Genomic DNA, 23,734 nt, shown 5'->3' on the forward strand with positions numbered 1-23,734 from the left:
AATGTTTTTGCTCTAAATAATTATCGTTGAAATTGCTGAATATTTTATAGATTCTTGGGCCTCACACTTGGAGATTCTGAGTTAGTGGGTTTGACAGGATATCTAGGAATTGACTTCTTAAACTAGTGCCTCGTGTGTTTATGACTAAAGTAGAACATACTTTTATAACATTGATAATTAGTATATTAGCAAGTACTGGTCCTATAATAGGTACTCAAATCATTATCTGATTATACTGAAATATGCCTAAATGTGTACTCTTATTGCCTACAAGCTTCATTTTATTGAGTCTCCTGAATTGTCTCCTTCCATCACTTAATGCATCCTGACCAATTAAGCATCTGACAGATTCTGTCATTCCTTTGCCTAAATATTCATTACTTCCTAAGAGAATAAACAATAAAATACAAACATTTTTGTATTTCTTTTTCTGGATGTAATGAAGCTTATCCTTGTTTTCTATGCTTTCCCAACATACACTTTTTGCACAAACCAATTTGGGCAACTTCTGCACCTTGTATGTCAGTCCATTTTTTTTTTAGTATGTCAGAGCCTCTCTTTATATTAGCTCCCATTTCTGTCTTTTGAAATTATGTCCCATGCACTGAGTTGCAACCCAAATGCCACTTTTTCTAGGATTTAAACACACTCATTGACCCCACCATTGAAGAAATTGTCCCATTTCATATAATGTTGAAGATTTTCATGCAATATCTAACGGCCTCTATTGGCCAGGCAGGTGGCTCACACCTGTAATCCCAGCACTTCGAGAGGCTGAGGTGGGGGAATTGCTTGAGCTCAGGAATTCAAGAGCAGCCTGGGCAACATAGTCATCTCTCCAAAAAAAAAAAAAAAAAAAAAAAAGCCATAGTTCCTGCTACTCAAAAGCCTGTGTGGGAGGATTACTTGAGCCTGGGAGTCTTGGAGATAGAGGCTACCTTGAGCCATGATTGTGCAACTGCACTCCAGCCTGGATGACAGTGATACCTTGTCTCTAATGAATGAATGAATGAATGAATAGTCACTAGTGTTGTTATATCTAATATGGTTGTCAATAGACATATGCAGCTACTTAAATTGAAATTCCTTAAAATTAAATAACACCAAAAATTCAGTGTCTCAGTCATAGTAGCCATATTTCAATTGGACTGCAGGGATATAAAATACTTCTACCATTGCAGAAAGCTCTGTTGGACAGTGCTGCACTAGAGGATTAATACTCTACCCTATGGGATTTTTAATGTGGGTTTTAGTGAAGCTCCTCTGTTAAAGTACAGTAATTAAATGTATGTTACTATTGAATGACATTGGCTCTCATACTCCCAGTCTCCTAAAGGAGGTTCAACATAATTACAACAATAATGATTTCCATCCCACCATTATTGTTTAGTGTAGTAGATCTCACACTTGAGCATAAATCAGAATCAGCTGGAAGACTTGTTAAACTACAAATTGTTTCACTCCACTTTTGGAGTTCCTGCTTCACTAGGTCAGAACTGGAGACTGAAGATTTGCAGGCTTTCTAACAAGTCCCCAGGTGATTCTGATGCAGCTGGTCTGGAGAAGACATTTTGAGAACCACTGGCTTAGAGTATTTAAATATTTTCTTCCAAATTCTTTTGCAATTAGTCATTCTTTTCTTTGAGCTTTGTATTATGTACCTAGCATTTTCATTTACACAGAGTATTTAATTAAATAAAAGTTCATTCTAAATGTATTTAATATATGCTTACTGGGTTCCAAATCTGTACTCGAAGTACCTGTAGTAGTATCATATTAGTGTCTGTATCATATCCACTAATCTTGTAGAAAGGAGTCTAGCTGGACTGATGACATAAAGATAGATGAAAAAATATAATCTCAATATAGTCTTACCCATTAAAATATTTAAAACACAGTTATACAATTATTCTGTTTCATCTGTACAACAAACCTGTTACCTAGTAGAGACGTAGAGTATTTCTATTAACAGATGAGGAAAGCTAGACTCAAGGAATTTGTGTCCTAAATAATGTCACTAGATGAATATGTTTGAGGTATCTATTAGGGCAAAATTAGAACAAAATCTACAATGTGAGTTTTTCTTTTATATAAAAATGAAAAAAAGAATCACATTTTATCGAAAAGATTATACTGATGGCTTAAGCTAGAACTTTATTATTATTTTAAAAATGTAAATATTTTTACTTGTTTAATGTAGAAAAAAATGCAGATTAAAAACCTGTGAATAAAGTACTAGAGCTATTGGAAGTCAAGTAAATTTATGGACTATCCTGTCGAGAGATAAGGGTGAAGGAAACAAGTAATGTCAGTCAGGAAATGTAGATAGATGTCAGCTACTTTTATTCCTTCATTTCTTCAGGGCAATCACATGCTTGAAGACTGGGAATGCACAAATGCTTGAATTGTCTGGTGAAAGTATGAATCCATTCAGATAGAACATGTGATATCCTATTGTCTTCCCTTTGTCCCCAAGACAATTATAATTAAATTAATCCTGCTGCCAAAACAAATGTAGCAAAATGGGTCAAAATCTTCATAAACCTTTAACAATCTGACAATAAATTAACAAATTGATTAATGTCTCTGTAGTGGTTGTAACATCTGGGACTAAAGGAGAGAAGATGAGATGAGAGCAGCAAAACATGTTGTTCCTTAATTGCTCTGTGGACTTTTTCTATAGTGGATCGTCATCCCCATCCAATTTAAGTAAATCATTGAGCATATGGTTTGTACTAAATTTAGAGCATCTGTGATACTCACTGCTACGCATATTTGCCACGCAGGTGTCTGATTTTGGACTTGTCATATGGACAGATGGGATTTTTCTGTTTGCCTTTTTCATTGATAGTGGAGTAAGGGAGTTCAATCTAGCTACTATTGGGACAGCTCTGCTCACATTGATGCATTTTCTCCATTATAAAGTAAGAGTTAGTGCTCATACTCTCTTTTCTTATTCAAATTATGTGATTAAATTTAGGCTAATAAAAATATTTTAGCTGGACTGGTTGACTTTTTAAGACATAAGATATAATTTTATAATATTATATTTTCTCTTAGAGATATTTTGATGCATTCATTTGCACCAATCTTTAATGTAAATAGATAATATCAATTGCTTACTATAAGCTAGACACTTCTTGAGAAGGTAAGAAGTATTGTAACATTTAAACATATTAGCATCACTATAGTGCAGATATAATTTGTATCCCCAGTTTAGAGACAGGAGTATAGAGGCACAAGAAATGTGGCAAAGGTAGCACAATAATTTAGAATTGGAAGTGGGACTTGAAACCAGGCTGTTTGACTCCAGAACTCATTCTTCTACATACACTCTACTGCTTCTCTTGTTGGCAAAATTGGTTAATGGATTTGCTGTTTTCTACTCTTCTATTAAAATCCTTCATCAATACCCTTATGAAATCAGATTGAGAATCATTTCCTTCTTGATAAACTAATGTGTATTATACACAATATGTTGTTTTCTTTTATGATGATAGTTGTGAGAGGCAAGATATAGTGAAGGTTAATAGACACAATGTGAAATTTTGGAACAGAAAGCAGATTCTCATCTTTGTGAATATCTTCTTGTGTTAGTCAGTGGGAGCTGTTAGAACAAAATTACCATAGACTAGGTGTCTTAAACAACAGACATGTATTTCTCACTGTTCTAGATGCTGGGAAGTCCAAGATCAATGTGCTGGCCAATTCACTTCCTGATAAGGATCATCTTCCTGGTTTGCAGACCTGTGGAAGAGAGAGAGGGAGCTTTAGTCTCTTTCTCTTCTTATAGGAACACTAATCCCATCATGGAAAAATCTATCCCCATAATCTCATCTAAACGTAATTACCTCCAAAGACCCCACCTTCTAATACCATCCCACTGGGAGATAGAGTTTTAACATACGGATTTTGGCAGCGACACAAATATTCAGTTCATAGCATGCGTAAACATGAAATATCTGATGAAACTTAAGGAAAGAGGCAAAGAATGCATAATATTAATAAATTCCTGTTTATCTCGTAGGCATACTCCACAGTCCACAGCCAGTGCTGTCATTAGTAACTACTATTGCTTTGACTGCTTGCCCCTTGCTGTCATAGTAGATTTTACCTAATTTCATTTACTTGTATCAGTAGATTTTGATACAAAATAAAACATGAGTGTATCTCAGTGGTGGATCCAAGGTTGTATGCTCATGACCTGGCTCAAGGGCAGTTGGAAGAGCAGGAAACATTTTTTGGGTAAAAGTAAGCTTGAGTTCTTAACAGTGCGTATTCCCCAAATATCAGAAAGGGAATCAGAGGCTGTGACTTTCAACCATGGAAGTTGATTGAAGCTGACCCTAACACTGTGTCTTCAATCTTCAATAAGTCATTTTGCCATCTCTTGCTTCTGGTAATAGGACATGTGAAAAGACCAGAGAACCCTGTGAGCCTCAGCCCATTGCCTTATCTCTTACACTACAATGCTATGCTGGATTTGTGATGATAAATACAGCATTCAGGAAGTCCACAGAAGTAATGCTACAAAAACATGACTGTCAGAGAAAGTAAACATTGCCAGAATAAGTATTTAGATGACATTAAAATGTTTCTCCTATCCATGACACAAGGGAATTCAAGACAACAAACCTACCACCAGTTGACTAACTTGCATCTCTGAATTATGGGACCATTGTGGAGGCTCTGTGTTGACTCTGCTATTATGCAGTAGATTTAGAAGTTTCCTAGTCAGCTTTGGTGAAGACAAGTCCATGCACCATCTGGACACATTTTTCTTGACTTCATTGATTAAATATTTAAGCTGAAAGATAATAAAAAAGATGACTGAAACCCATAGAACACATCAAGTTGTCTTTGTGATTAACTGTAACTTACACCACAATATTAGTCTCTGAATGCACTTTTAAATGGGTGTAATTTCACTCATACGAAGGGTTAATTCTTGTGAGGTGCATCCATAAAGTTTGTATTAGCTTCCCAGGTCTGCTGTAGCAGAATACCACAGAGTGAGTGGCTTAAACAAGAGAAATCTATTGTCTTACAGTTCTAGAGGGTAGAAGATAAAGATCAAGATGGCAGCAGGGTTGTTTCTTTCCAAGGGCTGTAAGGCTGTGAGGAAGAATCTGTTCCATACTTCTCTTTTCCGTTTCTGGTGGTGTGTTAACAATCTTTGGTGCTCCCTGGCTTGTACATGTATCTCCCCAAACTCTGCCTTCATCTTCACATAATATTCTCTCTCTCTCTCTGTCTCTCTGTGTGTGTGTGTGTGTGTGTGTATGTATGTGTGTGTGTGTGCGTTTATCTGTCTCTGTGTTGAAATGTGCCCTTTATATAAGGAAAGCAGTCATTGGATTAGGATCTATTCCAATGATTTAATCTTAACTGTCATTTGCAAAGACTTTATTTTCAAATTTGGTTACATTCATGGGTGCTGAAGGTAGAACTTCATTGTCCATCTTTTTTGGGGAAACAATTCAACCGCTAACATAGTTCTTCCCTCCTTACTACCAGTTTCCTAATATTGTCTTTTCATGTCCCTGACTCTTAAGCCATATTAGTTACTGCCCAAGCATCTGTGTATTTCCTTACCTCATGCTGTTTCTCATTCCAAACAGTGGGGGCAACTCAATGTACTACCATAAGTTCTGTCAACTTGGGACATTTATTTTCTCCACTTAGTGGAGATATAATATTTTACATAGAATTCCGCCTAGCTAAAGTAAAAGTGCATGGTGTTGTAGCATCTGTTAGGCTTTATTTTTCCTAATCTTACTCAATTGGTCAGAGGGAGTTCTGCATAAAGCTGCAGATATAGAATAAGAGAAAGGCAGTGGAACGGGAGACGTAGACGACAGTCATGATGAGCCATCTGCTCAGGATACTCACCTGTGTCTTTAGTAATTGCTTGGGATCATCTTATATGTAAATTTCCACTTAGTAGGGAAAATGCATTAAACTGTATGGGTTCATGGAACACACAGCACTCAGTTTAAGATGGACAGCATATGTCATATGTGTGTTTATTATGGATTATCAAGTTTTATCATCAAGATGATTTCACTAGTAAGAATTAAAGAAAAAGTAAAATACTGAAAAACCTGCATGTTATTCTACTGGGGTTGCTACAGTTTTCACTTGCATACAGATGTTTCTGATTATGATATTGCCTGGGTTAAAAAGGCTAAGTGATAGGATTGCTTGCACCACCGTGCAAATAAGCAAAAAGCCTTCTTTTCACTATATCCTTCTTAAAATTCAAGGACTTTTGCTCACCTGGGGAATGAGTTAAAGCAACATGCTTTATATATAAACTGCTTTCCCAAACCAAAAACATAGACTTCTTTCTTGGTGGTGGAGAGAAGAAAGTGTGGCAAGTTGCCCTTCACCTTGCAGTTTGTTATAATGTAGCAAAATCACTGAGCTCTCAAAAACTTTACTGTCTAGCCTTACATAATCATGAAGTTTATCTCCTTCCCTTTATATGAATGTGGTTTACCAAGATATCCCTCATCCTTTTAAGGGAATTTCAAAATACATGGTTTGGAGTTTAAGCAGTCACAATGTCCAAAATCATGTCACAAATATGGTCTACCAAAAACATCTGCATTGTCACTGCTAGGGGCAGACTATGTTATTTATATAGCCAGTTATGCTTTTATCAAACACTGCATGCTTCTGTTAATTTCCTTGCTTCTCTGTGACTTAGGTATGGCTACAGATGTTTTGAACATGTTATCCTGAATGAATGAGACATAGTTTCTTCAAATCTCTAGATCCATATCAAAGTCAGAGACACATCTTTTCAGAAATCCTAGGATATGTGCCTACTCCTTTTGTGACAATTGATTATCGTCTGCATTCTACTTCTAATGAATAATAAATGCTCTCTCTTCTTAAGGCAGGTACTCTCCATCCATAAGAAAGGGTTAAAATGCTGTGCTTTTAAGGGTCAAATACAGTTTCCTAGGGTTACCTACGTCATTTAGTAACACTTGTTATTCACCAGGTCAAAAATCCAGTTGTGTGTCATGATTTTATTATAACCTCTTCCTACAATGTCAATCCCTCAACAATTGAGGTAAAGCCTCAATTGGCTTTACCTTGAAAATATATTTCTTGGATATCTCTACTTCTCTTTATCTGCGTTGTTTTAATCAAAAGTCAAGCCACTAGCACTTCTTTCTTTTACTATGGCAATTATCTCTTAACTTGTATCCTTGTTTCTGTGATTTTACTTGTTAAAGTGCTTTATTCAGGAGGTTTTTTTAATATAAAATTCAAAGGTTGTCTCTCCTTGCTTATGAAATAAAATCCAATCCAAACCTTTCATTTACCTTTCATTTTTTCTACAATTATGAAATATTACCAGGTCTACAATTTTAGCCCTAGCTTTCAAAATTCATTTTATAACATTGTACTGTCCCTTACTGGACACTAGCCAAATCGTTCTTCTTTATTTTCTTAAAATACACCAAACTCTTTTTATCTCTGTGTCTTAATACTGCCCTTCTTCTGAGAGTGCTCTTTTCTCAGATTGTTATATAACTGGCTTCATTTTTCCTCATGCAGCTCTCACATTAGATGTTATTTCATGAGAGGGATGCTCTCTGACCACTCCATGGAAGGTACTCTAACCCCAATTGTGGTAGCTACTCTCCAAAGATAATTTCCAATGAACCACACCTACCAATGTTCATGCTTTTGTGAAGTTCCCTTTTACAGTGGATCTGGACTGGCCCTATGACTCATTTTAACCAAAAGAATGTGACAGAGAAGGCACTGCTGGTTGTGGATCTGAATCTTAACATGACCCAGAACCTTCGCTTTTTGAACTTTTGGGGGCCCCGAGGCATCATGTAAAACAATTGCTTTTCTTGCTAGAGAGACATCATGGAGAGGTCATGGAGGAGCTATGTGGAGTAGAGAAGAGCCAACGATTATATGGAAAAAGAGAGAGGTACAGTAACACCAGTGGCCCAGTAAATTTTAACCTTTCAATTCTCTCTACCAATGCAACAGATTTATGAGTGAGCCATTTTGAACCTACCCAGACTCACGTAGTTCCCAGATAACTACAATCCCAGATGGTATCATATGCATCAGAACTGCCTAGAGTCAACCAGCAGAATCATCAGAGAAGATGAAACTGTTGTTTTAAGACACTAAGTTTTGGACTGTTATTTAAGCAGCTGTAGATGATCAAACACCAATCTTTCTAATTTATGATCACATTTATCACTAGGATAAGTTATCATACTTATTGATTTGCTTTTTCTTGTCTCCTCCCCTACATTGGCCTCATTCATTGCTATATTCCCCTTGCCGAAAAGAGAGTCCACCATGGAATACTCAATACACATTTGACATGTGAATGAATAAACCTATGCAAAATATTTTGAATTTCATAATTTGAAGTTTAACCAGTTATGCTTCATGTTTCATTTTACATTGGTTACTCTATGCAAAGGTTACTCTAAACATACAGGAATGCTTTTTTCCCAAGATGAGAGGTTTTTAGCATGCGTCAGCCACTTGGAAATAGCAAGATAATATACAAAGATCAACTCTGTGAGCTTTAATTCAGGAAGAAAAATGGGAAGCCATCAGAATCGTGAAGGACACCACCGATCACATGGAGGAGAATGCCAGCAAACAGCCACCATGATGGCATACAGCTGATAAAAAGATCCTGGTGCAGAGAGGCCCCTCTGCCTCTTGCCAGGCAGATCTCCAGGCATTCAGAGGACTCACTCGTCTGGTTTTTCAGCCTGAGCCACCCCACCCTTCCTGGACATAGCTGTGATGCAGCAAGGCCATCTTCGCTCCATGCTAAAGCAGGTCTCCAGGCATTAGGAGTGTCAGCTCACCTGGGTCAGCAGTCTGAGCTGCCTCACCCTTCCTGTGCAGAAATCCTAGTGTGATGAGTCCACCTCTGCTCCACACCCAGACAGATGTCCAGGCATTTGGAGCACCTGCTTGCCTGGTTCAGCAACCTGAGCTGCCCCACCTTTCCTTTGCAGAGATCCTAGTGCCGGGGCCGTTTTTGCTATATGCCCAAGCAGATATCCAGGTATATGAAGCACCTACTTGCCTGATTCATCCACCTGAGTTGCTCCATCCCTCCTGTACAAAGATCTTGGTGTGAGGAGCCCACTCTGCTCCATGCCCAGGCATCTGGAACACTCAATCCCCAGAATTAGGAGTTTAGGCTGCCTCCCATCCCTATGCACAGAACTTGGGACTGAGCAGGTTTCCCAGCCCCATGCCTAGGCACACTTTGGGGTGCTTGGTGGCTGTCCACTGAATTCTCCTTCAGTACTGGTGCTTGTGCCTACCCTTCTGTAAGCTGTAGACAGACATGCCTGATCTGGTCCCACCCTTCATGGCCCCCATTTCCACAGGGCTGAGCAGGGAACATAGACCACTATGCATTTTATGAATCAGCCCATTGCCTAAGGCAACAGAGAGCTTCTGACAGTAAATAAGGATCCAATATGTATTCACCTACATTGTGCACAGTCAGCTCTTATCTATAAACACCATCTACTTGCTTGTAGGTTTGAATAGCACAGCCTAATATAACACCTGCTGAAAGAAATTCATAGGGCTCTAAAAGCAATGCAAAAATACCCTACCCAGCATTTTCACAGTTACAGCTCCTTAACAGGGAAGGAAAAGAAAGGGAAATAATAAAATAATATTATAGGGAAAGAGAGAAGAAACTAGCACAAGAATTCTGACACTATAAAAATCTGAATGTAGTGACACCACCAAAAGATCACACTAGTTCTCTAGCAATGAACTCTAACCAAAATGGAAACTCAGATATGACAGATAAATAATTCAAAGCATGGATTTCAGGGAAGTTAAATGAGATCCACGATAAGGCTGAAATTTAGCAAAAAGAAATTTCCAAAGCAATCCAGGAAATGAAGAAATAGATAAACATCTTTAAAAGAAATCAATCAGAGCTTCTATAACTGAAAAGTTTACTTAAGAAATTTCAAAGTACATGGGCCGGGCGCGGTGGCTCACGCCTGTAATCCCAGCACTTTGGGAGGCCGAGGCGGGCGGATCACAAGGTCAGGAGATCGAGACCATGGTGAAACCCCGTCTCTACTAAAAATACAAAAAATGAGCCGGGCGCAGTGGCGGGCGCCTGTAGTTCCAGCTACTCGGGAGGCTGAGGCAGGAGAATGGCGTGAACCCAGGAGGCGGAGCTTGTAGTGAGCCAGGATCGCGCCACTGCACTCCAGCTTGGGCGACAGAGCGAGACTCCGTCTCAAAAAAAAAAAAAAAAGAAATTTCAAAGTACAATTGAAAGCTTTATCAACGGACTAGACCAAGCAGAGAAAATAATTTCAGAGTTTGAAGACCAGTCTTTTGAACTAGCCCAATCAGACAAAATGAAGAAAAAAGAATTTGTAAAAATGAACAAACTCTTTGAGAAATACGAGATTATGTAAAGTGACCAAACCTATGAATTACTAGCAATCCTGAGAAAGGAGAAAAAGTTAACAATCTCAAAAACATATTTGAGGAAATAGTAAAACAAGAAAACAACAACAACAACAACAAAAAACTTTGCTAATATCCTAGAGAGGTAGATATTCAGACAAAATAAATCCATAGAACACCTGTGAGATACTATACAAAATGAACGTCACCAAGATATATAGTCAACAGACTGTCTGAGGTCAACATTGAAAAAAAAAAACCTTAAAGTCAGATAGAGAAAGGTCAAACCACACATGAAAGGAACTTCAACAGGCTAACAGTGGACTTCTCAGCAGAAACCTTACAACCCAGGAGAGATTGGGAGCCTATTTTCAGAATTCGTAAAGAAAATATATTTCAACTAAGAATTTCATGCCCCATGAAACTAAGCTTCATTAGTGAAGAAGAAATAAAATATTTTGCAGACAAGCAAGCAGTAAGGGAATTAACTACCACTAGACCAGCTTTACACGATATCTGTAAGGGAGTTCTAAACAAGGAAATGGAAGAACAATACTTGCTACCACAAACACAAAAACACACTTAAGTGCATAACCTGCAGATCCTATAAAGCAACCACACAATGGAAACTACAAAGCAAACAGCTAAGAACTTCACAATAAGATCAAAACCTCATATATCAACATTAACCTTGAAAAAAATGGTCTAAATGCCCCATGTAAAAGGCACAGAGTGGCAAGTTGGATTTACAAAAAAAGGAATCATTGGCCTGCTGTCTTCGAGAGATGCATCTCGTGCATAACAACACCCATAAGCTAAAAGTAAAGGATTAGAGAAAGATTTACTATACAAATGGAAAACAAAAAAGAACAGGAGTTGCTATTCTTATTTCAGATAAAACAGACTTTAAACCAACAACACTGAAAAGGACAAAGAAGGATATTAAATAATGATAAAGGGTTTCATTCAACAAGAAGACATAACTGTCCTAAATATATATGCACCTAATATTAGAGAAGCCAGATTCATAAAACAAGTACTTCTAGACCTTTAAAAACATTTAGACAGTCATGTAATAATTGTGCAGGAATTTCAACACCCTAGTGACAGTATTAGACAGATCACCAAGGCAGGAAACTAACAAAGAAATTCTGGAATTAAACTCAGTGCTTGACCAATTGGACGTAAAAGACAGAATACCCCATTCATGAACCACATAATATACATTCTTCTTATCTATACATGGAACATACTGTAAGATTAATCATATACTCAACCATAAAGCCAGTCTCAATAAATTAAAAATGAAGACATACCAACCATTCTCTTGTATCACAGTGCAATAAAAATAGAAATCAATACCGAAAAGATCTCTCAAAACCACACAATTACATGCAAATGTAACAATTTGCTTCTAAAAGTCATTTAGGTAAACAAGAAAATAGGGGAAACAACAAAATTAAGGCAGAAATAAACATTTCTTTGAAATAAATAAAAACAGAGGCACAACATACCAAAATCTCTGCGATGCAGCAAATGCAGTGTTAGGAGGAAAGTTTATAGCTATAAACACCTATTTCAAAAAACTGAAAACGTCTCAAATTAACAATCTAATATCACACCTAGAAGAACTCGAAAAACAAGAACAAATTAGCCCCAACGTTAGCAGAAGAAAAGGAATACCTAAAATCAGAGTGGAGCTAAATGAAACTGAAACTCAAAAACCTATATAAAAATCAACAAAAACAAAAGTTTGGTTTTTGAATGGATGAACAAGATTTATAGCCAGTGAGCTAGATTAACAAGACTGAAAAAAAAAACCCAGAAGATCTAAATAAGCAAAATCAGAAACGGCAAAGGTGACATGACAGCTGATCCCACAGAAATACAAAAGATCCTCAGAAACTATTATGAACACCTAGAAAATCTAGAGAAAATAAATTAATTCCTGGAAGGACATAATTTCCCAAGATTGAATAAGGAAAAAATTGAAATCCTGAACAGATCAATATCAAGTTCCAAAACTGAATCAGTAATGAAAAACCTATCAGTCAAAAAAAAAAAAAAAATCCTAGACAATATAGATTCACAGCTGAATTTCACCAGATGTACCAAGAAGAGATGGTGCCAATTCTTTTGAAAATATTGCGAAGATCAAGGAGAGAGGACTCCTCCTTGACTCATTCTGTGAAGTCAGCATCATTCTTATAACAAAACCTGACAAAGACAATGAAAAGAGAAAATTACAGTCCAATATATTCCTTGATGAGTATATTTAATATACAAAAATTGATTGAATATACAAAAATTCTCAATAAAATGCTAGCAAACCAAATTCAACAGCATATCAAAATGTTAATTCATCTTGATAAAGTAGGCTTTATTTCTGGGATGCAAGGTTGTTTCAACATATGCAAAATCTATAAATGTGATTCACCGTGTAAAGGAATTAAACACAAAAATCATAGGATTGTCTCAATAGATGCAGAAAAAGCTTTCAATTAAATCCAACACAACTTCATATTAAAAACCCTCAGGAAACTAGACATTGAAGGAATATACCTCAAAATAATGAGAGCCATCTATGAAAAACCCACAGCCAACATCATACTGATTGAGCAACAACTGAAATCATTCATCTTGAGAACTGGAACAAGACAAGGATGCCCATTCTCACCATTCCTATTCCACATAATACTATAACTGATAGGCAGAGCAGTCGGTCAGAGAAAGAGAAAAAAGATATCCAAACAGTAAATGATAAAGTCAAAATAACTCTTTTCGTGGAAAATATACCTATACCCTCAGAGTTTTCTATACCTAGAAAACTCTGAAGACTTCCAAAAGGCTGTTGGAACAGATTAACAACTTTGCAAAGTTTCAAGATGTAAAATCAATGTAAAAAACTCAGGCATATTTCTAAATACCAGTAACATTCAAGATGAGAGCCAAACCAAAAGCACAATTACATTCACAGTACTCCCCACCCCACAACAAATAAAATACCTAAGAACACATCTAATCTAGTAAGTTAAGAATCTCTACGAGGAGACCTACAAAACACTGCTAAAAGAAATCATCAATGACACAAACAAATTGAAAAACATTTCATGTTCATGGATTGGAAAAATCAGTATCATTAAAATAATCATGCGGCCCAAAGCAATCCACAGATTCAACACTATTCCTATCATAATACCAACGTCATTTTTCAAGAACTAGAAAAAACTATTCTAATATTCATAGGAAATCAAAAGAGAGCCTGAATAGCCAAAGCAACCTTAAGCAAAAAGAACAAAGCAGGGGGCATCACATTACTCAACTTCAAATATACTGTCAGGCTACAGTAACCAAAACAGCATGGCACTGGTACAAAAACAGTTACATAGACCAATAGAACAGAGTAGAGAACCCAGAAATGAAACTGCACACTTAGAGCCATCTGATCTTTGACAAAGTTCACAAAAATAAGCAATCGGAAAAGGACTCTCTATTAAATAAATGGTGGTTGCATAGCTGGATAGCCATATGCAAAAGAATGAATCCAGACTCCTTCCTTTCATTACACACAAAAACTAACTCAAGATGTATTAAAGATTTCAGTGTAAGACCTCAAACTATAAGAATCCTAGAAGAAAACCTAGGAAATGCCATTGTGGACATTGGCCTTGGAAAACAATTTATAAACTAGTCTCCAGAAGCTATTGCAACAAAACAAAGATTCATAAGTAGGTCCTAATTAAACTACAGAGCTCTGCACGTCAAAAACTCAGCAGAGTGAACAGACAACCTACATAATGGTAAAAAGCATTTGCAAGTTATGCATATGGCAAAGATCTACTATCTAGACTCTATAAGAGCTTAAATTAACCAACAAGCAAAAAGCAACCTATTTAAAAGTGGGCAATGCATATGAACAGACCCTTGTCTAAAGAAGACATACAACTAACCAACAACCATGAAAAAAAGTACTCAGCATCAGAAAAATACAAATCAAAATCACAATGACATACCATCTCACACCAGTCAAAATGACCATTATTAAATGTCAAAAAACAATAGTTGTTGGCAATACTGCAGAGAAAAAAGAATGCGTATGCATGGCTAGTGTGAATGTAAATTAGTTCAGATACTATGGAAAGCAGTTTAGATATTTCTCAAAGAACTTAGAACTACCATTTTTGACCCAGCAATCCTACTACAGGACATATACACAAAGGAATGTAAACTGTTCTACCAAAGGCAAATACACTGGCATGTCCATTGCAGCACTATTCACAATAGCAAAGACATGGGATCAACCTGGGTGCCTATCAATCATGGATTGCAAAAGAAAATGTGGCACATATACACCATTGAACACTATGCAGCCATAAAACAGAATGAAATCATGTCCTGTGCAGCAACATAGATAGAACTGGAGGCCATGATCCTAAGTGAATTAATGCAGTAACAGAAAGCCAAATACCACATGTTCTCACTTACAAGTGGAAGCTAAACATTGAGTACTCTTGGAAATAAAGATAGCAAAAATGGACACTGGAGACTACTAGAGTAGGGAGGGAAGGAAGGTGGCAACACTTAGAAAACCAACCATTAGGTACTGTGTTCAGTACCTGGGTGATGGGATCATTCATACCTTAAACCTCAGCATGATCAATATACCCAGGTAACAAATGGGCACATGTCCCCCCAAGTGTAAAATAAAAATGGAAAAAATAAATAAAAACATAAAGGAATATTGAGGTTCTCTGAATTTTGTTTGCAATTCAACACCTTTCATAACTTTTTGCAAGTGATTTTTTTCCTATTCAAAACATTCTTCATCTGCATATCTTGCCTGCAGAAGTATCTCCCTTTAAAGCAGAGGTAAAAATCTACTTGTTTTCTCAAGTGTTCTCTAACTACATCAGAATAAATTGGCAGTCCCTCCTTTTTGCTCAAAAATAATCATGCATATTTCTGTCATAGCACTTACTAATTCATACTTAAACATCTCTGTGTTTTATCACTCAACTATTACCACAGTAATGCCAATAAGAAAATGCAACAAAAGTCAATGGCTTAAAACAAGAATCATTATTCTCATTAATGAATCTGAAGACTGCCTCTACTACATGTAATCTAGGATTACCTTGACTTGGCTTCAAACTGCTGTTTGGGTCTAGATATTCCATTTATCTTTCAGTTTTCTTGGAATGGAAAGATTTACAGGTGTATAACTCTCATTAAGACAGCACATGAAGACACTACAAAGAAAAAAGCTGTCACATGCACTATCATCACATTGACCAAAACATGTCTTATGGCCATATCCTATGTCAAAGAAAAATACACATAGTGAAGGGATAGATAAGGGGAAGGAGGAAGTGTTGCAGCCATTAATAAAATTCTATCTCACTCTTCTTTCATGAGTAACTCCATGCTGCTTTTAGAGAGATTTTATGATACAATAATCCACCAGTGTGAAAGCACTTAATAAATATTGTTTCAATGAATAGATACATTAATAGCTAGACTTTTTTATGGCTGAAGCTAAGTGGTCACTGGCCTAATTGACATTTTGTCACACTACTGTACACTCTTACAAACATGTTAGACCCAGCTTCAAAATCAAAAGTCAGCTTCTTCATTCATGAGAATTAATTGTAATTTTTTTTATTTTTATTTTTTATTTTTTTAAAACTAACCAGAAACCCACAATCCTGGAGAGTGGAGGATTATAAACCCACTCTAGATTCTACCTTTCCTTTTAAGCCCAGTTCAAAGTGAGGCAAGTGAGAAATTAACTTAGAAAGCTAAGACTTGATGTTGCTATTTCTTCAGTAATGTTCTGAACATTTGATCACATTCCTGCCACTCTGTAGACTGATGTCTCCCACCTCTAATCCGTCTTCCTTTTCCACCTTTCCCTCTGTGAAGTTCTTTACAAGTTAAACATGTAAGGACAAGAGGGATGTCATGTAGTGAAGGGTAAATAACAAATATTTTAGACTATAAATTTAAAATTCACAAATAGAAATAAATTGCAACTATTAGAAAAACAACAAAGACGAAGCACAAGAAAGTTTTAAGGGCCCATAGTAATATATATTTTAAAGATGGTTTCATAGCTGTGTTATTCTGAAACTTAGAGGAATTCTCCAAATACTTATTACAAATCTCTGCCACAATTATAATCATTAGTTACATGTCTGACATTGAACCAGCAGCAAGTTGAAGAAAATGAGCAAGCCTCACTCATCTTTGAGGATTCTGTGTCCCTAGTTCCTGTAATTCAAACTATATTCCATTTTAAGAAAAAAACATTAGGCTGACTGCGAAATGAGAATCCAAAGTGAAAAGTAGCAAACTGAATAAAGTAGGATGTGCAGACATTGCAACTGTCCTTAAATAGAAAGAATTTAAGAGGAAACCAGGTATTGTGAGTAAATAGCTTCAGTAATACATCTGTAGAATAACACTGAAATCTGAAATCATAGTTTATAAGAAGGTAGAAGAAAAAGAAAAACAGAATTTTGAGTTGCTTCTCTTTTAAATGTTAAATCTAAGATTTTTTTTTTTCTTAGAATAATAAGTGGGAGATTTATTTGATTTTCTGATTTTATTTTTAGATGCTGTCTTGCTAAGGGCAATTATCATCTAGAATAGTTTAAACACCAAACACATTCCAATCTAATCAGAGAGATACACATTGAACTCTGAAATAATAAACACAAATTCACGATGAATTGAGAAGATCAAGTATAGAACCACTTTGAAAAAGACCTTGCAGTATAATTACCCATTAAACCTCTGCTTACATTTCACAGAAGCAATTAATAAAGTCAACAGAGGATTGAGAGAGATCTTTACAACAGCTGAATGTAAATCAAATGCTGTCATGATATATAATTTGATAATATTCCTTAATAAGAACCATCTTTGTATATGCACACAATCTTGAAAATTAGAATGGTACTTTTCTTTGGTTTAAAGAATACTATTGCCAATACCTTAATTTAAGTAATTTTATATGACCACGATTTTTCATAATTTAATGCTTTATGTATGCACTCGAAGGAGAATAAGTGTTTAGGATTGTACATAAATTGATAGATTTTCATGCCTCATATGATTTACAGCGTAATAATAACATTCCTTCTGTTTATTTGTTAGTTCCCACGGAGAAGAATACACAGACACAGAATACATGCATTGTAAATGCAGTTGTGTGAAAACAGAACTGGTGTAATATGCAGCTGGATATAGTCAGGCTGGCATAAGGAATCAAAAAGACAGTCCTGGAAGTGTAATCATGGTGCAACATAACAAAAAGAGAACAATTGGAAAGTGAATTGTCAAAAATAATGCGGTTTCAAACTCAGCGAAAGCACAAATGGGCATGCAAATGGATGCTTCTGATGCCTTGACCATGTCCTGAGGGTTCTTTCCTGATTGTTGATCCTGCTCCATCATCAAGTTGCCTCCTTTTGCCCCATTTCACTTTACTTCTCCTAACCTTCCTCATTTTGTTGGTATCTCTCATCATTACCTTTACCACGTTTTCTGACACAAGGTGTGTTTGCATTTTGGCTGGGAGAGGAGGAATAAACTGTTGCCTACCATAGTAATAAGGGTTTAATTAATAAAGAAATAAATTTGTGGTTCAGCTATTCATTGTGCATTTTTATTGCCTTTTGTATTTAAGCTAGATCTTACACATATCGATGGTATATATGTAAAATTATTAAGTAAGGATTTCTAAAACCTGGATATCATCCAGTAACTCACAACCCATTTTATTTTCATATACATAAGAAGTTAAAGCCTAATAGAATATTAAAACATAATTCAGAAAGAAATACCAGCTTACAAGTCCCCACTATATAAACTGCCTCTCCATGCTTCTTCATTTATAAATCAGTTGTTATAAAAAGAGCGAATTTTCATATTACTATAAGTTTTAACAAAGCACAAAGAGATTGAACCTAATACATTTTTATACCTTTTGCAAAGTTCATCTGAATGGTTCCTGGGAGAATATTTCGATGATAGTGACATTAAAAAATATTTTCTGTATACAAAGGTCATATGTTGTATGTTGAAGGAGGCTAAAAGAGGAAGAGACAGGAGAAGAGGGAAAGTTTAAACCGTTAAGATCAGCAGATTTTGGTCCCCATTTGTATCATAAATTTTATTATATCAATTAAAGCACAATTGATTAACCTGCTCAATGTCAGGCATCTCCCTTTTCATCTTTTTCTTTCCTTGTTTCCTTTATTCTTTTTCTTTTTTTTTTTTTTTGCAATTTATTATTTAGAATAATTTTAGGGAAGATAAAAAGTACCTGTAAAATAGAAAGATAAAGACACAATTTGATTCAATTCTGAACTGTGTGTGAGCCTAAGACTTATATAAGGCCAAACATCTGGAAGCAGTGTGGAAAAATTCAATTAATAGTCCACAGGCAGAGCTTAAATGCCGAGGTATTTGGTGCTATTTAAAGAAAAGGAAGGTTCTGAGTTAATGTCAGCTCATTTCCAGGGTAACACACATTAAATGCTTCTTTAATAATGAAAGGAATTAAACTTAATTGTTTTCGTATTATAAAATAATTTTGGTCATTGAACAAAAATATAAAAAACACATATTATGAATAATCACAGAGATTACAACATTGGTTTTTAAAGGAATATTTATATTTGGATAATATTTGTTTCTGTTTTCCTCATATTTATGGAAAAAATGAAGGCTTAAATTTTTAGTATTATAATGAATAGTATATCTGGTTCTGTCTTACTGTTAGTCGTTCCCCATTTTTATTTGCAGAAAATACTATGGAATTAAAATGTTAGTTTTACATAGTGAAAATGATTTGAATCTTGTATTGTTTTTAAGTGCATAGATTTAATCCACATACTATGAAACATATTATAGTACTATTAAAATAAGTAGATTATGTGTGTGCTAGAATGCAAGGGAATGGGAAGAAAAGCAAATAATTGCCATTTGAAAATCAGGTTATCCTCAGATATTTCTTACCAAAACCCAGCAATCAGCTACCATCACCTGTCAAAGCCACACAGGCTTCCACTGTTACAGGAACTATATTACAATCTTTGAAAGATACTATTCATCCCAGTGTGCTTAGAATGAAAAAACACATAAAGGACATATGGGGTAACATATGCTAAATCCTCTAGATACCCAATGCTAGCACAATCATGAGGCCCAACCTGATTTCAGAAAATATTGCACATGTATTTTTGCCAAACAGGATAAAAGCAAAAAAGATGAAACCAAAAAAATAAATACCTTAACTTTTCTACTTTAGAGAAAATGTCTTAGGATTTTTAAATCTAAAAGAAATATTTTCCAGAAAATTAAAAGGAGAATATTATCCTAAAACAAAAAACAAATGATAAACATTTTTATAATTTTGTGGGAGAAATGTGAAATCTCAATGATCTAATTATCTATTTTGTTCCCACTATTTAAGGATTATTTATTTAACATATTTCTGAAATCACAGCCTTAAATCAAGAATTAATCCTTTTCTATTATAAAAAAATATAACTTGCAGATAATTGGAAAAAACAACGCTAATTGTGGAGCCCCAGAACTAAGTGTACAAGAAATTATCTCAATTCACCCACTCATAGTTTACATTGTCTCTGTTATTTCAAACTTGCTATTTAAGACAGCAATTATATTGCCTTTTCAAACTTGCTTAAAAATAAACTTGATTGGTTGACAGTAATTTTCTTTAGCATAACAAATACTTAAAATACAAAAATTAAATACATTTGTTTTACACTGTACGTAAATTATCTTATTCTCTTTCCTTGGAGGTAAGAATACATACACAGGAAATACCAGTATTAAACATTGTATTATAAACTGGCATGCTTACTAATCACCTTATAAGAGATACCCTACCAACTACCTTCTAAATGGTCTAATCACCCAAATCTATGCCCAATCTAAGGATGTTTTTATGAAAAACATAAATAGGAAAGCAAGATAGGAAAACTGTAGTGATGAGAGAACTTGATAAATCATATTTGTAAGGATCATATGGGAATTAAATTGCTTTAGAAATTGATATGATAATTTTATTGACAATATTTGTAAATGTAGGTGTTGAGAAATGTCCTATTAGAAAAAAGAAAAACAGAAGATACAGATAAATTAGCAGAAAAATCAAGGGCAATTAAAATTCAAATAGCAAAGCAGGAAAGAAAGGTTGATAGAGTTAAAATTAAGGCTCTTGGAAATTATCCATAGACATAAATGTTAGTATATATTAAATATTGGGAGAAGAAAGGCGGGTGCCATAGGCAAGATGATAAGACAGTAAGGTCAAACAAAGAAACAACTGAAAAAGAGTTGGAAATAGATTGTGAAAAATATAGCATGTTGTGATTCATTGAAAAGAAGAAACATTAAGTGAAAATAAAGAGCAATGTTAGAATCATTAAGTTAAAACTATTGTAGAGGGTGCTCTATGCAGATAAATAGATAAAAGAGTATTTTTAATTCTGAAGAGAGAAAAGGTAATTTTTGAGCCTGGAAAAGAAATAGATACTCTTAAACATAATTGCATGTTTAGTAAACAGAAAAGATTATCTATAATTAACTTTTTAATAGCAATTTTAAAAAAAGGAAGGGAAGAAATAAACCATCATAGTCACTTGACATCATTTATGCTGGATGTTAAAGATAAATATAGTCTTATAGTCTTACAATTTGAGTATTCTTTTGTGGCAAATTACTTGCTCACATTGTTGCTTATATTGTACGCAGTACAAGAAAAATCTAGCACAAAAAATAAAAGTAGGAGCCTTTATATATGGCACATTATTGCAAAACAGCTTGAAATTGTGTGATAAAATAAAAAATATTCATGAGCCCTATGACTCAGAAATTCTATTCTCATATACCTGGGAGATGATAGTATCTGTCAATATCATGATATGTACTCAAAATTGTTGATAGCTGCATTTTCACTGCATTCTAAATAAAAAACTTTGCGACACGCATAAAAAAGTGACTTGGATAAATTAAATGTGTGTACTGAAAAAGGAATATTATATAACAACAATAACAAGATAGATACATAGGTAACACCATAGACTTCTCTTAAATTTAATATAGTGTGAAAAAAAACAAGATAGAAAACACACACACAGTGTTTATATGAATACAAAGATGGAAAAATATAATAGGTATGCATGTATAAGTTATATGTTTGTAGAGAAGAGCTAGAAAATGAGTATAGCATTTCATATAAGTTATGAAATTTCATATAAGTTATGAAAGTGGGAGTTTTACTAGAAAAGTGGGGAATGTTTGTCCTTGGAGAAGAGCACATTGGGCTCTGACATTCTTGTGATGTTCTCTTTTTGTACCTGAGTAATAATCACATTGATGTCACCTTTCTAATTATTTTTAAATGCCAGGTGCACATGTACAATCACACACACACACACACACACACACACACACACACACACACTTTCTTGCATGCACAATCGGTCTTGTGATACAAACAAAAGTAATGAAAAGAAAAGGTAATATAAAGTTGGTGCCCATAATCCAACTAATTACTTCATAAACATGTGCTCTTTTGGCAAATTCCCCTTTCACATTTTCTGAAAATATTTAACATATCCAGCAATTATTAGACATTCATTTTTTCATGATTATTGATAATACACTTAACAGAAAATATTGCTGTCCATATCAAATTAGAGATAACATATGGAAACAAATACTTCCAATACTACCCAAATCTTCAACTTTTTAATGTATATTTGTTAGAAGTAAGAATACAAATATGGGAAATACATGTATTAAACATTCTGTTATAATAGAATGCTTACAAATTACCTTATAAGAGAGATTTAATTTTTAATGTTTTTTACCTAGTCATAGAGTTAGGCATCTTGTTGCAATGACTTCTGGTAAAGCCTCCATCCTATGGCACCTGTTAGAGTGTTTCTCGATGTCTTACCTACTACAGTGAGCACATCTTCTACTATGAAACGTGTGGGTCATTCAGCTATATTGAGTGTCACAGTGGTTAATACTAGGTGTCAACTTGCCTGGATTGATAGATACCTAGAAGGCTGGTAAAATATTGCTTCGGGTGTGTCTGTGAGGGAGTTGCCAGAGGAGATCCACATTTGAGTCAGTGGACTAGGACAGAAAGATCCACCCTCAACGAGGTTGGGCACCATCCAATCAGCTGCCAGTGAAGCCAGAACAAAGCAGGTGAAAGAAGAGGGGATTAACTGGTTTGCTGAGTCTTCTGGCTCTTTCTTTCTTCACATGCCAGACACTTGCTTTCTCTCCTCCTGCCCTTGGACAGCAAACTCCAAGTTCTTCAGGTTTTGGACTGTGGGACTTGCACCTGTGGCTTCCTTGGAGGCTCTCAGGCCATTGATTGCAGACCAAAGGCTGCACTGTCAGGTTCCCTGGTCTTGAGGCTTCACACTCGGACTCTTTTGCTAGCTACTGGCTTTTCTCTTTCCCCAGTTTGCAGACAGCCTACTGCAGAAGTTCACCTTGTAATTGTGTGACCCAATTCTCACTAATAAGCCCCGTTTCATATATATGTATATCTTATTGGTTCTGTCCCTCTGGAGAGCCCTGACTAATACAAATGAGTTATTGGTTGTGCGGTCAGCTTATTAAATTACCCTAAATGTCACACATACCCTTCACAAAAGAGAATTACTTTCTACATCTGAGATGATGTTTTATTTCTTTCAGTTTTAACTTTCCACCCTCCCAGAAATTATTGCTTTTAGTTTTAATGTCTGTAGTTTTGTCCTTAGAGTCTTTGTTTCACATCATCTACCTGTGTTATACCATTAGTATCTATGCCTAGGTTGTCACATTGACCTGAATCATCTGTTTCCTATTGTATCCGTATTTAGATGTACATTATACCCAAACTTGTCTAAGTTAACACTCTGGTTTAATTTAATGTAGCTCTCACAAATATTGAGAGCAACTCACTGCCTAGAAAGTCCATAAAGAGGTTAAATTTCAAATTTAATCATAGTATCAATGTAAAGTGTATTTTATCATAAGATTTACTGTCACAAAATGTCTAGAAAAGTTTGAAGAAGACATATCTGTGATGAATAGAATGTTTTTCAAAATTTTATATTTGAATACGTTTTCTAGAGTCCAGAACATTTCCCATGAAAATTATGTCACAAGTGATAGTTTCAATTATCAGTTTTACGAACACGAACTATTTTACTTACCATGTATT

Source organism: Papio anubis, chromosome 3, assembly GCF_008728515.1.
Source record: "Papio anubis isolate 15944 chromosome 3, Panubis1.0, whole genome shotgun sequence".
Lineage (NCBI taxonomy): Eukaryota > Metazoa > Chordata > Mammalia > Primates > Cercopithecidae > Papio > Papio anubis.